The following is a 15236-nucleotide window of genomic DNA, read 5'->3' as shown; positions in this document are numbered from 1 at the left end:
AGACTGAAAAATGTAAAATGGTGGTATAGTACCTGATTCACAGAGTTGTGAGGATGAATCATAATTTCCCTCTGAGTCCCAGTTTCTCATTATAAAAAGGGGGTAGTGAGTTTTTTGTAAAGTGACTCAGAAGGTACATTTAGGATTGTACAGGAAGAGTTTTTTTCCACTGATTTGAAAGAAAGCTGCTAGGTTACATTTTCTCTAAGATGACTGCTCAATTATTCTTCGAAAGTTTCCTGGATTTTTCCATTAAGATTTAATATTACTAGGACATAAATTAAGGTGAGGTGAGACTGCCATTTATATGTACATATATATATATAATTTATATACAGAAAAATACACTGGTTCTATGCTATCTGCTGTGCAACAGAATGTCATAGGATCCAGTGTATTAGGCTCTGTTCTTCAGTGGTGGGATGTTATATAAAACCACTAGTGAAATTTAGGGAAGTTTCTCCATCCAAGAGATGATGAAAATGATATGCACCCACATTTTGAAATGAATACACTTACACACACACACAAAAGCAAAAACAGATGAGTACAACCTTAAGTTTAAAAAGACTAGCAGTTAGTGTGTTCTGGAACCAACAATAATTGTAACATTATTAAGTACATTCTATGGGCCACTTCCTTTACATAAATTATCTCTAATCTTCACAATCACCAGCAAGGTAGAAATGAGAAAACTGAGATTCAGAAATGTTACATAATTTGCCCAGGGCCACAAAGCTAATACGTGACAGAACTGGAATTAGTAGTATCAGAAACTCTCTGACACCAAAGTCCCCACTTATTTTACTATACCACTCTGTGATAAATTCTGTATGTGGAAAATTTGGGGATCAGAGGATTTGGAGAATTTCTCTTCTCCTAATTCCCCTCTGACAGTCTTTTTGTTTCCTTTGTTTTGGGTTTTGATGTTTGCACCCTAGAGAGAGGGAGCGAATGTAGGCTATCTGTAAACAAAGTGATTCTACAGCCCTGCTAAAAAACAATTTCCTTTCTTCAGAGCAGTACCTGGGATTGGCTGAGGAGGTTGGTTAAAGATGAATCGTTCTTTTCTTCATCTATCTCCAAGTTGTTTATGAAAATTTCAGGACAACCCGCTGGCTATTCTTTCTCAATATATTATTTTTTCTAATTTTGGCGGTGGTGGTGGTGTTCGGGTTAAAGGTTTTGGTATCTATAGGAACATTCTGTAATGATCTGCACAATAGATCCAAGTAAAGTTAAGGTCAAAGACATTCCTTCATCTCTTTTGGGAGAGGGTTTTGCGTGTGTTTGAAAAAAGGTTTGTTCTGGGTCACTGTTTTTTCACCCAGACACATTGATGAGATGAGAAGGGATTCCCCCCTCGCCCAATCTCCGAATTTTGAGACGAACTCGAGATTCTCTCCTCCTCCTGCTCTCAGGTGCAGGTCCGAATCACAGAAACGTCCACGTACTTTCCGCAGGGAAGGAAAAGGTGTTCGGGGCCTGAGGACCGGGGAGGTCACCCACCCAGGGCGGCAGGGACCGAGGGGCTTCTGGCTCTTCGGAGGCGTAAGCAGGGGCGGGTCTGGAGGCCAGCGCTGCGCGGGGCCCCGGCCGCCTTCAGGCCTCCCACCTTCTTTTTCTGCCTCTCTCCGGGTCCCTCCCGCTCGCGCTCGGCGCGGCCGCCGCAGTCCCGGCGCCGTCGCCCGGCGCAGGGTCCAGGGGGCGCTGTGGGCCAGCGGCGCTGGCGGCGAAGGCGGCAGGATCGGCCGCGGCGACGCTGGAAGCTTTGCTGAGGATCCCCGCCTGCAGCGCCTCGGTCGTCCCACCGCAACCTTGCGCCCTCCGCGGGGCTCAGCGACGCTCCTTCGGGGTCCGCGTGGCTGCTGCGGTCCGGGAGCCCGATGCGGCGGCGGGCGCTGGGCCCCAGCAGCAGTGGCGGCCACAGCCCCTTCAGGAGTGGGGGACTCCGCTGCAGCGCCCGGGGCCGCGCCGGTGCCCTTTGGAGGAGACTGTCGGCTGAGGGACGACCCTCACGGCCATGCTGAGGCGGCAGCGGCCGCTGCTCGAGGTGAGTGCGGCGCGGACTGCGACTCACGTCCTCCCGCCGCCCGCAGGGGCCCTGGCGGCCGCCCTCGCACGGGACTGGCCGGGCGTCCTGCCGCTGCGGTGGCCTCCCCCACCCTGTGCTCTGGGGCCTCAGCCCTTGCTCTGCGCGTCCCCCGGGAGGCTAGAGGCGCTTGTGGGGGGCGACTAGGCCCCGCGCCGCCGGGAAGCCCTCGCCCTGGCCTCGGTTCCGGCGCGGCCAGGAGCGTGCAGCGCGAGGCTGGCGGGGGCGCGGGCACCCTTCCGTGTTTGCTCTGGGCCGGAGCCGAGCGCAGCCTTTTACCTCGGGCCCTGCTCGTATATCCCGGAGGGAGGCAGAGGACGCTTGTTTGCAAACAGCCCTTATTTCCCCGCTCCCCACACCAAGTCCCGCAGAGTCCCGTGAGGGAGGGGGGCGGGGGCGGATGAGAATTGGGGTGCGGAGACTGGGGGGCCCTCAGAGCCCCTGGTGTTCCTAGAGTGTTATTCTCGTGTCTGACTTGCTTGAGAACAACCTTTTGCGTCTTACCTGAGGTGGAATTTCATCACCTGACGGTAGCTCTCTCTGCCGCCTTCTTATATTGCATCCTGCCCCTTGGAAGTGTGGAGAAAGCCTCATCGCGGCTTTACGACGTTAAGTTTCTTAGATAAACACAGTTACGAAATGTGTATTTTTTTGCAAAGGTCTGTTCTCGCCCCTTTTCATCCCCTGCATTCTCCCCGGCATAAGAGAGGAAATAATTTAATGTTTCAGTCTTCGGTACAAAAGTGTTCCATTTAAATAGATCCGGAGAATGAATGATGACAGGAGGATTTTTGAAAATCCTGCTAGCCATCCTATTAACAGGTACCTGATCAAAAAGGATACGTTTAAATTTTAGAAGTAAAATGATCTGTTCTGGTATTAATGTTTTAAAATGTTTAACCATAAATCAGATCTTTGAATATTTGTGGTTACAGGTTATTCTTGTCTTCCTGTTATGTGTGTAGGATTATGTGTATTTTAGGATTAATAAATACTTTTAAAACTTTGATGATAATGAAAAAAATAAATGTATTTATTGTAGAGAATTCAGAAACTACAGAAAGGTACTGTGTGGGCTCTCAGTAAATAATAATGGTGGAGAAATCACTCTAATTTCACAATACATTTTGACGGCCATTCAGTTTGTAGGAGGCTTGTACTGATGGTTGTTTTTAAAATTACGATCTCTGGATATTAGGGTCAAAGTTAGTTTACTCTTCCACTTTACTGTTTAAAATCAGTCATTTGAAAACTATCTGTAGAAATGTGTTGCTTTTTAAAAAAAATTACATTGCAACCGTAGTTGAATTCATCAACTGAAACTCAGAATAACCTGGCTAACTACCAAAGACCTGGGATTTCTCTCATTCAGTATGTGTTGCTTTGGGGTGGTAAACAATTCTTGAGGACCTATTGTGTTAGATACTGTGGCCTTGAGTTGTTTTTGTAGGATTTTGTTTAAATATTTCTTTAACTATAAAAACTAGACTTGATTAAAATTTTTTTTGGTGGATGAATTTAGGTTTTGAAAAATGTAGTTCAATTCTTTTCAGTGTATCGCTGAAGACTAACAACATCAGAATCAGCTGAGAGTGTTTATTAGCACATGCAGATTCCTGGCCCCTTAATCAGAATTTCTAGAGAAGATGGTGGCCCAGAACCTTTATTTTATCAGGCTCCCTGATTTGTAGTTCTAGAGTTTGAGAATCACTGATTGGATAATTTTAAAGTTAACTAACCTTACTGAGCTAAGTAAAAATATGTTTTCTAGCATAGCTGTCAGTCTCATGTGGCAAGAATTATTTCTCTTAGCAACAGATAATGGTGTTATAATGTTAGAAAGAAAAATGGTATTTCTAGAGATGGACGATTCAATCAACAAACATTTATTGAGAGCCTACTGTAGTAGCTGTGTTGTTGTAGGACACCTAGCTACTTACCTTGGCATTTAATCTTCCTGAACTTCAACATCATTGTCTGTAAAATGAGGATAGTTATATTTACCTTGCAAGGCTTTTAGGGTGAATACACCTCTGATGTATCTGAAAAAGTTTTGTAAACTGTAAAAGATTTTTATAAAATTTTAGTTATTAAGTGCCTGGTGCTGTCCTTGGTGCTTTGGGAAACACAAAAATGACCAAGATCTCTGTTAGCAATTAGCTAATTGTAGAAACAGGGCATGTTAACTGTTAAAAGGTAGGGTCAGACAGGTGTTGTAATTCAGTGGAATGGAACTTGCTATTCTGTTTAAGGTTTCTATCCCTAATCCAGTATCTTGCCTTTAAAAACATTATTAATATTTTTTATATATTATTCCTTTCTCTTCCAATTCCTGGATCAGTGTTTTGCTCTTTAAGAAGATAATTGTATATATTGCCTGGTAAGTGATAGTTTTATATTACCTCTTTTAGAAAGACAGAATGAGTGGGAATGATCTTAGTTCTTCCTTTGTTGCTAGGCTACCACTGTTCATTTCATTCAGTAAACTTATTTGGCACCTGTTATGTGTTATTCAGTAAACTTTTATTTGGTACCTAATTGCAAGGAACAACTCTTATTTAAAAATAATTGCCTTATTTTTAAATAAGGGTGTCGTTTTTTTTTTTTAAGAGTGTGTTGTGTGGTTGTTAATAGTATGATGTGGTGCACAGTATGGAGTCAGATGTGGGCAGGAATCTTTACTATCCTCTTGGAGCAATGTGACATTTGTTCTGAGTTTCTTCTAAGGTACAACTGAAGTAATACCAACCACAGGGAAGAACAGGTACCATGAGATAAAAGTAATCAAAAGAAATTAGCTCAGTATATGTTACATAGAAGATGCTCAATATCTGTTCCATTTTCATTCCTCCTTTTGGGCAAAACTGAAAACCAGGCAATGGAATTTCTGTGACTTAATTAAAACCTGATAGCTTAAACTTTTAGAGAATGAGATAATTTACAAAATTATTTGAAACTTTTGATAGAAAATAATTTCATCCTAACTTATTACACATATTTTCTGTTTCATTTTTAGCTAATAAATTAGATGCTACCTGTGAATTAGGGAACACTTGTTGCAAATTGTTCATTTTCCGAGATTTACATTGATCTTTGATTTTATTTATGTGTGCCTATTGAACTATATAGAGCAATATTCTTGCTCTATGATATATAATAATCCTTGAAGGATATGCAGTTGCATGTACTGAATAGAAATAGTTCATATACTTAGTTTTAAAAAAACAATTTCTTTTCCTTACCAACACTTGTTATTGTTTATTTTATTTTTTTTTTATTATAGCCATCCTACTGGTGTAAAGTGGTAAGGTAAGGCTCTGTTTGAGGTTTGTAACTTTATTTACAGTCATTAGGTAAATTGTTCAAGCTTTTACTTGCAGATAAATTGCCAGATTCTTCGATGATAAGGGATCTTTTTTTGGCTTGAGGATAAATGCTGTGAACTTTCTGATTTTCTTGTTTAATGAGCAGTGAACTTAGTCTAACTAGTTAACCACATTAAGCAGTGATGGGGGTGATGGTGGAGTAGGAACTTCAACTTCATAAAAGATTAACTTCTAAGAATGTTTCTTTTTTTTTTTTTTAAGATTTATTTTTATTTATTTCTCTCCTCTTCCCCCCCACCAGTTGTCTGCTTGCTGTGTCCATTTGCTGTGTGTTCTTCTGTGTCCTCTTCTGTTTTTGTCAGTGGCACCAGGAATCTGTGTGTCTTTTTGTTGCGTCATCTTGCTGCATCAACTCTCCTTGTGTATGGCACCACTCCTGGGCAGGCTGTGCTTTCTTTTGCGCCGGGCAGCTCTCCTTACGAGGCACACTCCTTGCATGTGGGGTTCCCCTGTGCGGGGGACACCCCTGCGTGGCAGGGCACTCCTTGTGCACATCAGCGCTGTGTGTGAGCCAGCTCCACATGAGTCACGGAGGCCCTGGGTTTGAACCATGGATCTCCCATGTGGTAAGTGGACGCTCTGTCTTGTTGAGCCATGTCCACTTCCCTAAGAATGTTTCTTAAGGAAAGACAATTGTAACCCCTATGTTTAGTTTTCCTTTAATTCTGCTAAAACATTTCTAAAAATATAGAGTTCATTTACATATTTAGTATTAACATTTCTAAACACTCAGGTCTGGCAGATATAAGGCTTGCTGTTACATCTCGATGATGTGTAATTTTTTTATAAATACAAATTAGTCATTGTTCTTTATTCTTAATTTTTTTTAAAGATTTTTTTAAAAGAATTTATTTCTCTCCCCTTCCCTCCCCCCACCCCCACCCCCACCCCCGCCCCAGTTGTCTGTTCTGTGTCCATTTCCTGTGTGTTCTTCTTTTTGTCCGCTTCTGTTGTCAGAGGTTCGGGATTCTGTGTTTCTTTTTGTTGCGTCATCTTCCTGCATCAACTCTCCAGGTGTGCGGTGCCATTCTTGAGCAGGCTGCACTTTCTTTCGCACTGGGCAGCTCTCCTTATGGGGTTCACTCCTTGTGCGTGGGGCTCCCCTACACGGGGGACACCCCTGTGTGGCACAGCATTCCTTGTGTGCATCAGCACTGCGTGTGGGTCAGCTCCACATGGGTCAAGGAGGCCCAGAGTTTGAACCGCGGACCTCCCGTGTGGTAGACAGACGCCCTATCCACTGGGCCAAGTCTGCTTCCCATGTTCTTTATTCTTATGTGTTGGTTATTCCCCTATCTTTTACTTTCCATTCAAGGTATTTAAGTTTTTCTGTGAAGTTTTGTAGAATATTGGTCGAAGTCAGCAATAATGACTTGCTACTGTTCTAAAGTTTTTTTTCAAACCAGTTAGAAAATACTGCAGGGAATCATTGTTTGAGTAAACTAAGGGCAAATTTGGACCTTCGTGCTATATACAATTGATCACCCACAGTATATTCCAACTTGATTAAGATCAATTTTAGAACCCTTAATGCTGACTATGAAGTGTGCTGAAAGTCTTGTTTTGTTAAGCAAGCTTTTGGTTGCTTCTGATGCCACAATTTCCATATAAAGTTACAAAAACAGCAGCTCTAGGGCGATTTTGGTAGAGTTAATGAAAAGGTACGCATTCCTCGTGCTCTCTATGGCTCTTAACCAGTTCATGGTTAAGGTTTGTTATTTTATCTGCCAGAATTCAATTTTATTAAAATGAAGGAAGAATAAGTAGTTTGTTATTTCTACTTAATAGCACAATAGAAGTTATCTCAAAATTCTCTTTATTAAAATAAGTCAAGGAAGAAGTATGAATATTTTGTGAAAATATTCTGTCCGGGTTCATATAAACTTTAGTCTACATTTTAAAATTTTCAATTGAACAAGAGAAACAACTCCTGAAAAGTAAGTGAAGTGAAACTTACTTATTTTGAGAAAAAAATCTTAAAACCCTAAAATCTTTGTGATTTTAGTGATGCAATAACTGCCCATAGATTTTTTTTTTTTATTAGTAGTTGTGGTAAATTATTTTTGAGGTTATTGTGAGTTCACTCTTGGAAGTTTCTACTCAATGTCTAAAAAACAAGGTGGAGCTTTTTTAACCTGGCACACAGCCCTTCATGATTTGGTTCCAATCTGATCTTTCCTCATTCCTGTGAAAGAAAAGTGAGGAGGAAGCAGAATTGTCTAGGGATAGCCTCAATCTGTGAAGCAGATCTGAAAAAGTCTCAGCCAACCCAAAAGGAGCTCCAGAGCAAAGACTGCCTGTTATGAGAGAGTCCTGCACTGGGGATTCTAATATACATGCCATGCCATGCCAGGGACTAACGTCCCTGGCTTGGAGCTGTTGAAGAATATGGCCTTAGCTGGAAAACAGAGATGAATTCTGAATTTGTTGCCATTGGAGACTGTTTGCAACTGAATGGCAAGTGTAGTGAACTTGCCACCTAGTACCTGATTGTCTTGCTTGAGGCACAGTGCCATATCGAGGGCTAAGTGTTGGTTTCTGTTGCTGACAGGTTGGACATTCAGAGGTGGCAGTAGCCTGACAGGGCATTTGTAAGTGGAGTCCATGCTGTTCGGCTTATGTATAGCCTGCATTTTTGTCTTCATCATGCCAGTTCTGTGGTGGCTAATGTCAGCACGCTGAGTTATTTTGTCTGCTTGACTGTTCAGTGTTTCTTCTGTGTTGGATACTTTCTGGTGGGCATTAACATGAGAAGTAAAGGTGTTCACACTTCACAACCATTCCAGTATGTTTGTTCATTTGCCTCCATACCTTCTTGCCTCCATCTTCCTGTCTTTTTCTTATAGGCAGCTGATCACCTGGCCAGTCCATTTACCATTGCCCGTAAGTCTCACCTTAGGCCACTTTTCTTTCCATGCAAAGTGCATGACAAGGCACACCACTTGAAGCTACATCCATTAGGAATATTTCCACTTTGTACTGTCAAGGTCACCCCTGAGTATAGCTGTAATGAAACTGTTGTCTGTTTTCTGCTTGCATCCATATACAGAGCTGACTTATTTATAAATCAGGCTTTGGCTTTTCTTCCTCAAGTTGGCCCTATAGGATCCCCCAAACAGCTGTAGATGTTGGCTGAGGAAGGGGTGCTATTACAACTGTGGTGGGTATCAGAGACGTCTTGGCTGCCTGCTTATGCAGCTTATGTGTGCCCTTTGGTTTTGCTGGGATTGTTGTCGAGTCTGCCTGACTTCATGACTTGGAGAGTTCTGTCTACCCCAGCTCAATATGTACAGTTTTGGACACATGGTACCCCCATGGTTAAGTGTTCTATCTCTTACCAGGAACTTGTAGCACACCGTGAGCTGCTTTTTAACAACATGGCTTTCCTCCAGAACCCCAGGGACCTTCGTTGTGATTCTCTCACTGTGGCTTGCCATAAACTTCATATCACATCTTTCCAACCATGTATACCTTCAATGGCATAGGGACTACTTGGACTCAGCCTGGGCCTGCTGTAGAGTTGTTTCTCCCACTCAAACTTGGCAGCCTTTCATGTCACCTCATATATGGGCCACAACTGTATTCTTATGTACAGAACGTGTTGCCTAATGAATGCAGCAGTTTGTCTTTGGTTTGGAAGGGATGGTTAGCATGACCCTGACCACTGGACTACTGAAATTTTACCGAAATGGCAGGTCTCTGAATATTTGCAGGGTTTTTCTGCCACCCTTTGGATTATGTATATCTTGTTATGGCCTTCAGTGTGCTAGTCACCTTTTGTTCAGCTTGCATGGTCAACATGATGTCATTGATGAAAGGGATCATTGTGCTGTCCAAGTCCAGATCTCTTCAGACTGACTTATTACAGACTAGGAGAGTTAATGTAGCCAAAACTATGAATGTATATTGTTGTTTATTCTTTATGAAAGTGAACTGTTTCTGATCCTCTTTTCTGATGGAGATAGAAAACTCATTTGTCAAGTCAATGGCTATATGCCATGTACCTGAGGCAAAATTTATCTGCTCTAGCAAACATACTACAGCTGCCCGGACAGCTGTGGTTGTGGTACTACTTGGTTGAGCTTGTGGTAGTCTTTAATCATTCTACAGGATCCAGTTGGTTTCTGCAGGGGCCAGACTGGTGAATTATACAGACATATGAAAGGTGCCACTACTGCATCTTTAAGATCCTTAAGGATGGCACTAATACCTGCCATTCCCCTTACCCCTGCTTCCTAAGCAATATTGATTTTGATTTACTATCTTGGCCAGGAGATGGGGTGAGGAGGGGAGTTTCAGAAGTTTTCACTTGACCTTTTCCCCTACAATTGTTCTTACTCCACAGGCTAAGGGCCCAGTACCCCAACTGCCAAGTATGCTAATCTCATTTATATGTTCAGGGACTGGGGAAGTGGCTTCTGGGTGGATCCATGGACCAATGGACCCACCATAAGCTGAACTTTGGCCAGGAGTCCATTTTACCACTTGGTTCCCATATTCCTCCCTCTGTAATAGGTACACGGTGATGCTCTGAGTCTGCACATATCATTGTGGACTCAGATCAGTAGTCCTGGGACCAGTAATAATATCTGGGTAAATTTTCTTTTTTGCCACAGTACAGATCCCTAATTAAATGGCCATAGGCCCCTTTGGGAAAGGACTGGGAAAATCATTACATATATATTTGCTGTTGTATTGAAAGGTCCTTCCTCCTCAGGACCAGGCGGCCTCTTTAAATCAATGATCCTGAGTCTGGAAACTGACTCAGTTCCAGGAACTGGGCAAGAAATAGTGACTTTTTATTGGGGCAGCCACTCTAAGCCTTCTGCTTATCTATTTTTGCCTTGCTTTGCTTGTATATATTCAGCAACACTGTTGCTGACTGCCTGTCTATTTTACCTCTAATGATAACGAGTCCTGTTAACTATTTGCACAACTCTGTGGTTAAGCCTTGTTGACTGTCTCCCACCTTGCTGGTCATGATGATAACTGTGGTCCACTAGCTTGGGGTGTTTAAGCACCAGCACCTGGCTACTGTTGCTTCAGGGCTCCATCATCATCATCGCTATTGTTATCAATAGAAGTGAGCCAAACTCTGTGGCAATTGTTATTAATAGAAGTGAGCCAAACTCTGTGACAACTTCTTTAGAGTCACCACAGAATTTCTTAGTGCTGTTGCCTCTCTCACCAGTGAGTTCCAGATGGCCTTGGTGAATGGTGTGTCCTGTGGGCCCTCATGTGGAACATAAACCTTTGATGGGTTTTCTGAAACCACATAATAGATTTACCCTAGCATACATACTTTCTTAGCATTTCTTTCTTTCTCTCTCCCTCCCTTCCTCCCTCTCTTTGTCCCCCCCCCCGTCTCCCCCTCCCTCCACTCTCTCTCTTTCTTCCTCTCTCTCACTCTTTCTTTCTTTTCTTTCTTTCTCTTTTAATTCCCTCTTTCAGCTTTACTCAGTGTGAGCCATCATTTTTTCTAGGCTTCTAGGACTCATTCTAGCAGCAAGTTTGTACCATTCCCCAGGTCCTTGCCAAGGTATTGATTCCAGTATCCTGAGACAGTGCCCACAAGTCAAATTTTATTTTATCCAGTCTAATGTTCTGGCCTCTTTGATTAAGCACCCTTAAAATCCAGTACTATGGATATTATCCCTGCTCCTGTTGGTATATATATGCTGGCTAATTCTTGGAGCTCTTTGGGGGTATTGCTCCTTTACCCCCTTATTTTATCAGGTCTAAAATATCCTTGGTAGGATTTTGCTGTGACTTAACCTTAGTTGCTATGTTATTGCTAGGAGCAGAGATGGGGCAGATCCTGAAGGGTACTCTTGTTATCTTGTAGAGGAGAGGCCTCTGAAGTGTGTCCTGTACAGTGGGGAGTGCTAACGTTATCCCTGCAGTCTCCGTGGGTTCAGTGGTGACTAAAGAATCAAAATTTGGTGGGGGTGGGGAAGGCAACCACCTTAGACTTCCCTATCCCATCTATCAGGCTTCCAAGTTTTTTAAGCCAGAGTTGTGACCTAACATAACAAACCTGCCCTGACTGAGCATTCAATGGTTTTCGAAGCATTGTGTCTTTATCTTAAGTTGAGTTTTAATCTTTTTGTGCTTTCTCACTATAGGTAATAAGGACCTCTTTGTGAGAGCCCTATGGCTTTAACACTTGAAGTTTTCAGTTGTTTGTTAGTTGTCCTCTCTAGGGAGTGAATGCAATATAAAGCCAGCCAATGCCATTGTTCTTGTATGCATTGTTCCCCTCATACTTTTCAAACATAGGAATCATTACACCAGACAGGGTGTTCCTTTCCTCTACAGGAATATTCTCTCAAGTTTTGACCTGTGAAAGTTTTAGTATTCAGCCATCAACTTTGCCTCACATACTGCCCAGGATAAGATCCTCGTTGCCAGACTGTAAGTCTCCAAACCCCATCTTACCTCTCACTTTATCAGCCCATTTGTGATACCTGCTGTATAAATTTGAGTCCTTCAGGAAGCAGATGCTGAGACAGAGTTAGGAGTATAAGAAATTTATGGGGGAAGTGTGAGGGTGTTCCTGTGAAAGGAAAGGTGGGGGTGCACAATTGGCAGGATAAGCCTTAGTGTGATGCAGATCTGACAGAGTCTCAGCCAATCCATTGAAGACTCTGGAACAAAAATACAGGAGTCCTCCATTGGTCAGAAATGGCCAGGCCTTAGCGCCTGCAATATCTTCAGTCATTGGCTGGGGCTGCCCAGGAAAAGTGTGGTCTTAGCTTGCAAGCTGGGGATCTTGAAGGTGCTGCAGCTAGAGACTGTCAGCTAACTGCACACCCAAGCAGCTGACAGGCAAGGTCTTTCTTGAGGGGATATACAAGCAACGTTCTTCCATGACTGCCACACATAATAAATGCTAAGTAAATGTAATCATTTTCTGATGATATTTCCCTATTTTTGTCTGTTAGTAAAAGCTTTTCTAGATATCTTACTTTCCTAGTTATTTCCTCTTGGATTTTTTTTTTTCTGTCAGTATGTGCCTTGTCTTGTGTGTGCTTAGACTGAAAATGGTATATCAAATGTGATCTGACATATAGTAGGTGCTCAGTGAATGTTGGTTGAGATAAGCTATGTAGTTGATAAGTACAGCATGGAATGTGATGATTCCTGCCCTTATTCTGGGCATTTGTTACAGTGCAGCCTGAAATTGCATTAGCTTGTTCCCTCATGACTTTTTTCTAGGAAAGATATCAATAGTTTGGATCTTTTTGAATCGAAGGCAGTACTATAGCTTTCTAAAGCATATGTTAGATAGTATTTAATTAATTATTCTAATCTGATTCGATCTTTTGAATACTGATTTTTAAATCCAGAGTATCTAATTATCACAATTTCCTTCATATCATACCACAGATTTCTTCATTGTCCCATACATGGCCACATCCAAATGATTAATAAAATTGTTGAATAGGATAGGATGAAGAATCAAACTCTAGGCCATGCCATTAGAGATGTGCATTCAGATTGATAGACATCTATGATCAACATTGTTTAGCATGTTAGGAATTCATTAACCATATTGATGTATGATCCAAATTTCTACATTTGTTCATTAAGAGATGAGAAGGAAGCAGGTGTGGCTTAAGTAATTGAACACCTTTCTACCACATGGGAGGAACCAGGTTTGGTTCCCAGTGCCTCCTAAAGAAGATGAGCAAGATAGTGAACTGATGCGATGGGCAGGCACAGCAAGATAATGCAACAAGACGGTGTAACAAGAGACACAAGGAAAACATAATGAGAGACACAGCAAAGCAGGGAGAAGGAGTGGCTCAGGCAATTAGTCACCTCCTCCCACTTCGGAGGTCCCAGGTTCAGTTCCCAGTTCGTCCTGAAAAGAACACCAGCAACCAACAGACACAGCAGGGAAGCAGATGTGGCTCAAGCCATTGGGCTTCCTTCTACCATATGGGAGGTCCTGAGTTCAGTTCCCGGTGCCTCCTGGAGAAGGGGAGCTGGTGCGACAAGATGACCCAACAAAGATGACCCAAACATAAGAGGAAAGACAATGAGAGACACAACAAACCAGGGAACTGAGGTGGCTCAAGTGATTGAACAGCTCTCTCCCACATGGGAGGTCCCAGGTACGGTTCCTGGTGTCTTCTAAAGAAAAGACAAGTGCGGCGGCTTGCTCGGTCGGTAGAGGTGGGGTCTGGCTGCGGACGAGGGGTCAGTCCAGCTCTGGACGAGGGGTCGGTCCCGCTTGGGACGAGGGGTCGGTCCCGCTTGGGACGAGGGGTCGGTCCGGCAGCAGACGAGGGATCGGTCTCACAAGGGGTTGCGCGGTTTGGCTGACGGGGTCGCCCGGCGAAGCCGGCGACGAAGGGGTCGCCCGGCGAAGCCGGCGACGAAGGGGTCGCCCGGAGAAGCAGGCGACGAACTGGGGACAAGGGAGGCCAGGCCCTTGTCGGGGGCTCTCAGGACTGGAGGGCGCACGGCAGAAGAACTACCGCGGAGACAAGGTAAACACGCAAGTCCACTTTACTGAGGGAGAGGCAACAGTTTTATAGGGGCTGGGGAAGGCTGATTGGTCGAAGCCACGCCCTGTTCTGATTGGTTGCCGGCAAAAGGTCAGTGGGCGGTACTGGACGGGGGAGGGGTGGTGGTTAGGGATTGGCTGTCGCTGTTGCTGGGGGAAGGGGCAGGGTTTAGGGATTGGTGGCTGCTGTTGCTGGGGTGGAGGGCAGACTTGAGTTTCCCGCCCACGCCTGGCTGTTGCTGCTGTCGGGGGAAGGGAAAAGGGCGGGCTGGATTTTTCCGCCCACACCTGGCTGTTGCTGCTGTCGGGGGAGGGGAAAAGGGCGGGCTGGAATTTTCTGCCCTGCGCCTGCGCAGGGAGAAAGAAGGCATCGTGTGGCGCCATCCGGGAGGAGGGGCGGCCGCGGAAGCATGGCTGCCGAGAAGGGGAGACCCGAGGGCACTCTGCGCCCATGCCGAGCTTCCTTCAGGGGTGGCGGTGAGTTCGACCAGCCACCCTATTATGGGGGCAGCGGCTTGGCCTACCGTGGCCGCTCCCCCGCCAGGCCAGCAAACCACGCTTCAGCCTGAGGGGTGACCGCAGACAAGCAGACACAGAGAGCACACAACAAATGGACACAGAGAGCAGATAGTGAGCTCAAACAACGAGGGGGGTGGAGTAAATAAATAAAAATAAAAAAATCTTAAAAAAAAAAGCAGAGAGCAAAAGCAAATGAGAGAGTGGGGAGAAATAAATAAATCTTTAACAGCAGCAATAACAAAATGACTTTGTCAAATAAATATCTTACAGAAATCCAGTGGATTAAGGCTAGACATTGAGGTAAAACAGGATGTTATTTGGCCTAACTTTGTTTAATATTTTTGGCTACAGATGTTCACTGCTTTCCTTTCTAAGTAGTAAGAGCTTGATTTTGATTCTTATCTTCCAGTCAGATGACTTTGGGAAAGTCACCCAGCCTTTCAGAACTTAAGATTCCGTACCAGTACAATAATATGATTGGATTACTGGGGTCCACAAAATCACTGTTGAGAATGGGTAAAAGGGGGATAGATTTTATGGGCTATATGTATGTATATCTACTAGCTGCAAACCATAGTCAGAGCACTTCTTTTTTATGCTCTTGCTAGGGTTCTGCTGCTAATAACAGTTTCAAAACTATCAGCCCAGAACCCTTTTTTTTTGAAGAATAAAAGCTGAATATTTTAGGTTCAGTTCAATAGTTAATGGTCAGTATAGTTCCTAG

General features: G+C 43.7%; 1 protein-coding gene across 3 annotated transcripts in view; it reads left to right on the top strand.

Annotated features, from left to right (window-relative positions):
* The first annotated feature begins 1419 nt into the window (after positions 1-1419).
* Positions 1420-15236, top strand: part of ZFYVE9 (zinc finger FYVE-type containing 9) — a 279436-nt gene continuing 265619 nt past the window's right edge. For all 3 annotated transcript variants that reach the window (XM_058303586.2, XM_058303585.2, XM_071217438.1), the window contains exon 1: positions 1420-2053. The gene's annotated coding sequence lies outside the window, so the exon portion shown is untranslated. The remainder of the gene's footprint in view (positions 2054-15236) is intronic.

This window comes from Dasypus novemcinctus, chromosome 9 (genome assembly GCF_030445035.2).
Source record: "Dasypus novemcinctus isolate mDasNov1 chromosome 9, mDasNov1.1.hap2, whole genome shotgun sequence".
NCBI classification, from domain to species: Eukaryota; Metazoa; Chordata; class Mammalia; order Cingulata; family Dasypodidae; genus Dasypus; species Dasypus novemcinctus.
This window is presented reverse-complemented; position numbering and strand designations above follow the sequence as displayed.